Genomic DNA, 8,929 nt, shown 5'->3' with positions numbered 1-8,929 from the left:
AGATTCAACTCACTTTCGTGAAGCGTTTGGGTGCTATCGAAGACCTCGGATTAATAATACACCCGTTTTCTCAATATAAACATGTTTATTCAAACAGAAAAATACAGTTTCTGGGCCTATTTTTTTAATTATCGGTCCTGATATACGGGACTTGAATATGTCAAATAGAATATGTCTAGTATACTATGACTTGTCATGTGCAATGACTCGAATAGAAGTCGAATCAATACACAAGATCGTTTCATTTTAATTTTTATGTCTAATTTAAAATTTCTCTCTAATCTTCACCATATTATATCATCATTATTACAGGGTATACGGAAAGAATGGAGATCCTGATTTTCTCTTCATTTATATTACATCATTTCATTTATATTACTTCCATGCGGCATATTATTACAACCTCGTGTTTGAGAGTCATTTCAATACTCGCTGAGTACATATCTTATTGTTTTCCCTTGTTCTATTTCAGTATGCTCATTACCCGTTACACAGCGGCCGCTGGCATGTGAAGTGGTCAGAAGGGTATAATATTAAATACAAATCACGCCCCTCTTTCGACTCGTTTGTTTACTCTAAAAGATTCCTGTATTTTTTATTACGAACTACACGGCGCGCCGTGGAGTAATAAGATTTCACTTTAAAATTATTGGCAGAAAGTCTGCCGAATGATGGGTTTTTAAAGTACAATCGTGGGTTGAGTGGTGCCGAAAATAGCGTAAAATGCTGTATTTAGGATAATCTATATTATCATACAAAGCACCGCGCTTGCTTTAGCATCAACTCAGCGAACTTAATCACGAAGGTCGGCACGGGCTGCAAACGCAGAAACTTCCCAGCGTATAGAGCTCCATAGCAACTTAGCAGACACGTTTATACATAGAAGTGCCGCGATTTTACAGTTCTGTACGTTAACGGATTAGCAAAATGACCACATAGTTCTCATGATATCGTAAGCCAGTATAGATCAGAGTCGGACAATAAAAATATGTTAATCTATTCCAAATTGTAGTGGCGTTAGAATCATAGCTACACAGTTCTTTACAAACTAGATTAGAATTAGAAATACCGAATTCCCAAAAACTTAAAATTCCTAAAACACCCGAATTAAAAAGAAAACATCTAAAATCACGTTCAGTTCATACCAAATCAGAATTGACGCTCACAAGCGTTATACCGCACTATGCCGCAGTTGCCCTGTAGAATTCCCAGGAAAACCAGAAAATATATTATAATTATATCATAGAAACATTTCACGAATTGGAATATAATTAAATGACCAGTATTTCGCTTTAATTAGTCTAATTAGACTACCAAAATCATCGATTTGTCCACGTCTGCGTTAGATACGCCAAGTACGAAAGGCATGACGCCTTCCGAATTCCATTTCATTTACACATTTCCCAGTCTCTCCTTGTGCCAGCGTCCACTGCTTGACCGTGACGATGTTCAAGTGCCGCCACGGGATTTTCGGGACTTGTAACGCACTGCACGGTGTGGCGATATGAATCGAAGTTTCGGGGTCGTGGTTTCTCCGACCATGTCGTCACGGTCAATCCATCTAATCCGTCTGTTGTTGGAGGCGGGCGATACGGTGCACACGACAGGATGTACCAAGCAGCAAGACACCAATTTTCGTCCTCCGCACTCTGAGGAATATTGCACAACGAAAGAATAACGGGTTAACTGGGATGACCTATTGACCGAGTCCAATATTTTAGACTTTTAGATCATGTAATCGATTTTGTAGTTGCATCAAGACCTCGAATATTTCATGAAAATTAGTTTAATATTGTGCATGCCAAGTAATATGAACAGGGGTCACCAACACGCGGCCTGCAAGGTCATATTTTGCGACTCGCGACCTGATTTGAGATTACGGAAGAACGCTTGGAAACCCATTTTGAAATGCTGAAATTGAATTCGTACTTTAAAAATATTGTTGTCGTTGTTCAAAATAAGTCATTCCCCTGTGTCCAACATTACTATTCCTCACTAGCTGGTATGGCTTCGGCGATGGTAATAGCATTCCACGGAGGAAGGATTAGCTGATATGAATGGGCGTATTTTCTTGGCGTGCAATGGCCCAGACACTATACCTAGCTAGACCAAGACGCTTATAAAACTCGACTTGGGGCTTTCCCACATGATCAACCTTTGCGAGGAGATAGACTTCTTGCAAATACCAGCTAACCCCAGTAGCGATTCTTTAGTCTCTGAAAGGTGTTGAGTTGTATCGTACGCAGCTCATAGTTCAGAATAGAATGAAAGCGAAGATCAGGATATTTTTGTAGTATTTGTATTTCTTTAATAAAATACTATTTCTTTTGTGGTAACTATGCCCGTCGCCCACGTTGGAGAGCACAGCGTCGTACTGGCGTAAAGTTCCATGAACGTGGTTGTTAATCTTTGGCCATTTTACATCGATATCGAATTCGTGCGGCCCGCAGCCTCGGCGAAATTTGGAAAGTGATCCGCGAGTCGTTCTGAGTTGGCTACCCCTGATAATCGGCGTAATCGGTGTCTTACAAAAAGCCTAGAAGTGGTTCGTGCTATAAGTCGGCAGTTACGGAATAAAAATGAAGGATATCGGCCTGGTGTAAATGACCATAGTAGTCGACAAACAACATCAATACCTAACAAACACACAAACAAACAAACCCCTGGTATAAAATCAATCAATTAGCGTGTATTGGTTGATGACATTTTTTCAGTGTAATTGAATGATATTTTCATCTTGAAATAAAGCCGAATATTTTCGGCTGACAGTCGTCAGGGGTAATAGTCAGCAAATAGCAGAGAATTGGACAAAACATCGTATATCAACATCAACAATCGTATCACAAAACATGACTTCACCGCCATGAAATTTCGAGTAATCGCACATATTATTCAATTATATATTGAAGCTCTGCAACTCAGAGAAGGCATTCATCAGTAATGAAGCAAGTCTACTTTTTAAGAGTAATCAAGTTAAGTTTCTCTACTTTCATCACTTACTCATGTGGTTACGTGATTAGACCATTTACGCTTCAACTGGACAGTTTTTAAATAACACTAATCATTTTAGACCTTGTATATTATAAAACCTAAAATAGTTTAGGGATATGTTTCCATCGCGTGTTGAATGATATTGTCAATAGTCCTGAGAATGGCAGATTCGCATGTAGTTGAGAAGACATTCATGTCGTGACTTTGTCTTCTACTGTACTAGAGTAGCAATGCTGACTATATTTACATCGCTGGATGAAAGAGAACTGAAATTATGCATACCATTCTTGTTCACTTCACCACATATCCGCTGTAACGGAAATCGCATCAATCAAATGAACTCAATATCACCCGATAGTTGTAAATATGACATTCGCGCCATCAAAGCAGCTGAAACACGCCTCTAATTCCGGAAGAGAGAGCTCCAAGGGTCGCGAATTATTACAATATCCTCGAAAGTCTTGTCGAGTAGAAAGTGAAATATCATAAAAAGCGCCGTTCAAGAGCCCGGTGCGCTCGTTAGCAATACCCGATTCCGACTTATGAAGATCCACTCGCGAGATACTGTTGTTTTTCCGAGGTATGAACAAACAAGCCGCGCGATGTCGATGGTCATTTCCTGGTGTGGAATTCTGTGAAAAGTCTCGTTTCAATGTGCTTGAGCGATTGAAAGCGAAATATGATGGTAATGTGAAGAAGCGCGTTTCCGATTACACAACGTATTAGAATGTCAGCTGGTTAGCTGGAAAATTGACATCAGTGAGTATATTAACATGAGCTGGAAACTGAATGTGGTCAGGAACGAAGTACTTTTACTTTGCGAACTATACATCAAAGAGGTTTTGCCTGCATGCACTTTTTACTCAAATGGTTATAATTTTAGAATTGATTTACTTTTGAAGAGCTTCTTGGAGGTACAGAGCTTCAATACACAATTAAATAATACATTCATATTGAAATGAACCCGAATATTTTCGGCTGACATTCGTCAGGGGTAATCAGGGGACTTCAATATGAATATACTATTCAATCATTTACTTTGATACATGATATTGTTCCGTGTTTTAGGAAAAACCCGGCATGCAATACTTGGCTACTTATTTACTTGCTTGGTAATCGATACTTGCACTTGTAGTTACTTAAAAAGTTGCTGATTATACTTCTACTCGAGTATAAACCAGTGGTCCTCAAACTTTTTTAGACGCGTCCCCCTTTATGGTAGTGAAAATTTCGCGCCCCCCTTATCGGCATATCACAGAATGCAACCAAAATGCTAGCAATCCCAACGGATATTTTGATTGTATGGAAGGTTATGACTGTTGATCAGAGAATTCTCACATATGAAATTCGGACTATACACCGAGAAATAACTAGGGATTGGGGGTAAATCGCGCGGAGCGCGAAAAATATCTGTTTACCTCAGCTTCGTGCCCCCTTTAAGATGCTTTCACGCCCCCCAGTTTGAGAACCACTGGTATAAAAGATGACTAGTTTGACCACATATGCTGGAAACACTCTTGATTGCCTATGATGTTTCCTAGATTTTACTGCTGAATAAACTCTTGAATTCGATGTAATTATTGTTTTGATTGAGACTTCGGAATATCAGTATCAGTTTGTTATTAACGATTTCAGCATTTCAAAACCCCACAAGACTGCAATACAATGAAAAACAACTTGGAGTAGTCTTTGAAATCAGACACTCACCTGGCCTAAGTGATGTAAAAAGGAGGCATGATGCCCACTGAATGAAAAGTCAAAGTTGAAAACCGAAAATGACAAGCGACAAAATGAGGTGGCATGTGACGGAAGGCGAGATTAATATTTCAGGTCGAGGTCCGATAAACTTGAGGGCTGACTAGTATGCATTCAGTAGAAATTGCTTGTATTTCAATTTGAATGTGGACTGGACGGACATGCTCGACGACTGTTAGAATCGTTCCGGTAATTTCATGGAAGATCTATTTCATATTTACGATGGCCATGGTGGTAATCAACATCCGGGATTTAAATTAAGTATATGTGTCGTAGACTGATTATTGCATTTTAGTAAATGAGTATCGCTTTAGTAAAGTCATGGTAGTTAATGTGGCTTTAAGCAACATACAATACAGCCGACAGCACAACATAATAGAATAGATTGACACGGTAATGATAAGCCAACAGTAAACTGTGCAATGGAAGGCTAACCAAATGAAAATATCGATTGCTTGATTACGAAATTACGGATTCGGATACAAAATATCCTCCACAAGGTTGAGCATTGAGCATCTATATTTGCCTCTGTCGGCGAACTCTTTCTAATTACACCTCGACATAGTGGTGCAGTGCTGAAGCCAGCTGAGTCCAAGTTCATACAAAATATCCGAGTAAAGAGACAGAAAGTCACTTTCATTAGAGATACCATACGTCCTCTTTCAAGAGGATTTGTCCTCATTTTTTTAAATTGAAAGTGTCCTCAGAGTACGCCCAAATGTCCTCTTTTTTGGGGAATTTGTCCTCATATTCTATAAAAAGGATTAAAATTCAACCACAAACTCGACTCCGACGCAACGAACGTCAGAGTTTCGTAAAAACAAACGGGTAAATCGGGAGTCGAGTCAAAGAGACGACATTTTCTTAGTCAGCACCAGATATTATCGCGAAAAAGTGTGTATTTAGTGAGTCGAGCCGAAGTGATGACCTTTTTTTATATAGTCAACACAGTTCTATCGGTCGAAAAATTTTCAAAATCCCCTGTTTTCTTGTCCGGTGATGGATGTTTCAGTATTTTTGAAAGGTGTCTACTTTTTAGGATTTTAAAATATGATAACCCTACTTTCATGCACTAGAAATTTTGAATTCTGTCCACGTCCGGATCCGAAAGTCGGGCAAAAATATGAGTCCGTATCCGATCCTGTTAGTGAAAAACTTGCCGGATTTACATCTCTACTACCAACACAATATGCTTGGAATGACACGCTAAAACAGTGGTTCTTAACCTTGCCCCCAGCGCCCCCCAGGGGGCGCTGGCGATGTTGAAGGGGGGCGGAAACGCTCAGGGGGCGATATGGGGGGCGCTGGGCTCAGGGGGGCGGTATGGGGGGCGCTGGAGAAAAATGGCTTCGCAGTAGATGATGTGGTGATAGGACATATCCTTAATGAGTATTCAGAGCAAATTAACACCGAAAACTTCGTTACATATAGCCTTCAAAATACATATAGGTTTAATTGTCCATGGGTGCCTAAATGACTGACACCGAATGTTCCTGTCTTGGAAATCTGAACCCCAGAAGACGAATTCCATCTGGCAGGGAAAAATTATATGTCAGTGAAGAAATACCAATCTGAAATCGTGTGGGTGTTTTAGTTTAGTACGATTGGGCGACAGGGATATTCCTGTTGGGCGATATCACCGTTGAGCGATTCTATATTTTTTGATATTGCAGACAGGGGGTCACGAAATAACATCATACAACGAGGTCATATCCACGGGTTCGCCTGCCCGAATATGTTTAATTATTGGTAACGGGCCCTACAGTTTCCAAGAAACCTCACAATGTTCGCTTTAAGTTTTGATGAGTCTGCGCACACTCAACAACTCACTGCGCTGACCCTTGACAACAGTGCGTAACGACTAAAAAAAGGTAATAACTCCGGATTTGTTGTGCGCAACGTAGATTTTCTGTGCGCAGAGACCGTGTCAGCACTGCGCACGTGCGCAGCTTAGAGGGAACATTGCACCTAACTCAGCTCTACCGGTAAATGTGTTTACGTGAGCAGAGAGAGGATAAAAATTGATCTCAATTTACATGCAATTTCCGATGATATTGACAAATTCAATCATTAATTAGTGAAATTTTTCGCACTTCGCACGACTAGGCGAGAATAGCTCCCTCAGTGAATGTACACCCAATGTAGATACCTAATAGGCTATCAGCAAATAGCGGACAGCCTAATGGGGGTCTGGGAGCGAAGTCCCCCGGAAGTTTGGTTTATCACCCGATGGGGGCCGAGGACCAACGTTTTATGTTGGGGGAGGGGGGCTGACGAAGTGCTGTTACGGCCCTGGTAACGATTAATAGTACCTGCGGGAACGCCCGAATATGTTTAATTATTAATTACGTGCCCCTTATTTTCCTATACAACAGCTCACTCAGTGCTACTGGTAAATCTGATTACGTGGGCTGAGAGGATAAAAAGTTTATAGCGACTTATAAATGTAATTACCATGCATTATAGCAAATTTTGGTACCTAGGGCGACCAACCCACACAAACTTTGCTGACCATCAAAATCACGATATGGGGTTCGTGGGGGCGAAGCCCTCAGAAGTTCGGTTTATCACGCTATGGGTGCGAAAGGCAATCGTTTTTAGGGGGGTTGACGAAGTGCTGTTACGGCCCTCCCTCTTACTCATTGTCTTTATTTCATTCCTTACAATATGAAGTTGAGGGGGGCGCTGGAGCACGATAATTTTTGAAAGGGGGCGCTGGACGAAAAAAGGTTAAGAACCACTGCGCTAAAACTACTTCATGTGTCAGTAAAATTGGATATCCGAGAAGAGCTCCAGCATGTAGTTTCGAACAGCAGATTCATGGTCAAGCAGGTACCTATTTTCCCCCAAAAGTCTGGTAGATGCAGGTATCGTCACAATCTGTCGAGTGTCAACGTTGAAAACTTGCGACAGCGACTTTCCGACAGGCATTCCTAAAACAATCCAGAACGACACTTCATTACCTAGTCCAGACTATCACGACAATTTCCGATCTACTAAAAGTGACTCAATCGATTCAAGACATCACAATTGAAGGCCATTCGGATGCAGACATGACCTTTCGCTGTTTGAAGGCCCCTTTAGCGACGACCCATCTCCAAGGGGCGTGTCGACTCAGACACATCACGTCTTAGGCGAGAAGCGTGTGACTTCGGCCGTTTCGGTTTCCCCGATTTTAGACAAGACACGGGCTCTTGTAAGTGGAAGGTCATGTGCCCGACTGATAATGTTACGCGCGCTCGTAAGAGCGTATCCACGTTGATTAGATTGATGAGCTCGGCGTTTGGCCTTGGATGAACTGAAATTTATTCTTTCGCGCGATAAAGAAAACCATATACGGCTACTGCAAATGTGTTTCTGCGCGACATTTGGTCATCTTTCTGCCGATATATCGCTGGTCGTCAAATGCTTTATTCATAAAGCATGTTGTTGGATACAGAACTTCAATATACAATTGTATAGTATATTCATATTGAAATGAACCCGAATATTTTCGACTGACACTCGTCAGGGTTATTCGCCGGCAACTAGTAGAGAATTGGAAAGAACGTTGTATATCTAGTTGTTATAACATATAAACTAGGCGATTTTTGACTTGAAAAACTTAAGTTTGACAAAGTTTTGCCCTCATCTACGTAAATTACGTGTTGTCGCACATAATGTTAAAATTGTACAACCAGTCTTCATTTCTCGTTGGAGCTCTGTCCTTACGAAGTAGTTTGACCTGAAAAAACTTTGTTGACTAAAAAACTGACAAATTTTTACATGAAAAAAACTTAATTTAACGCAATCTGTACCGATGAAGAATTCCAGTACTTACATCACGCATTATGGGAGTAATAATTAAAATTTGTTGTAGTACAACGAAAGATACTCTCCAACATTATCGGGTAGAAAGTGCCTGTCCGTATTAAGTAGCTTGCCAAGAATGGAGAAAGAACGTTTAACAGCAGCAGTCGTTGGCTGGCAAGACTGAAGTTGTCCGTACACTGCTGGTGACACACTGTATTGCTTCATTCTGACAATGTTGTCTATATAGCAATTTTCATCATGCGCTTCTTGATAAGATATAAGAACCAATGCCCACGCGATCTTGCTTCAGTTAGGACCTTAGGAGTTAGTATATTGTGGTACGTTGAGCATAACACCATGTCAACCTGTTTCATTTGAATGTTTATGATTC

Source organism: Botryllus schlosseri, chromosome 4, assembly GCF_051294905.1.
Source record: "Botryllus schlosseri isolate E-star chromosome 4, Bs_hap1, whole genome shotgun sequence".
In the NCBI taxonomy this organism is placed as follows: domain Eukaryota; kingdom Metazoa; phylum Chordata; class Ascidiacea; order Stolidobranchia; family Styelidae; genus Botryllus; species Botryllus schlosseri.
Note: the sequence above shows the minus strand (reverse complement) of the source record.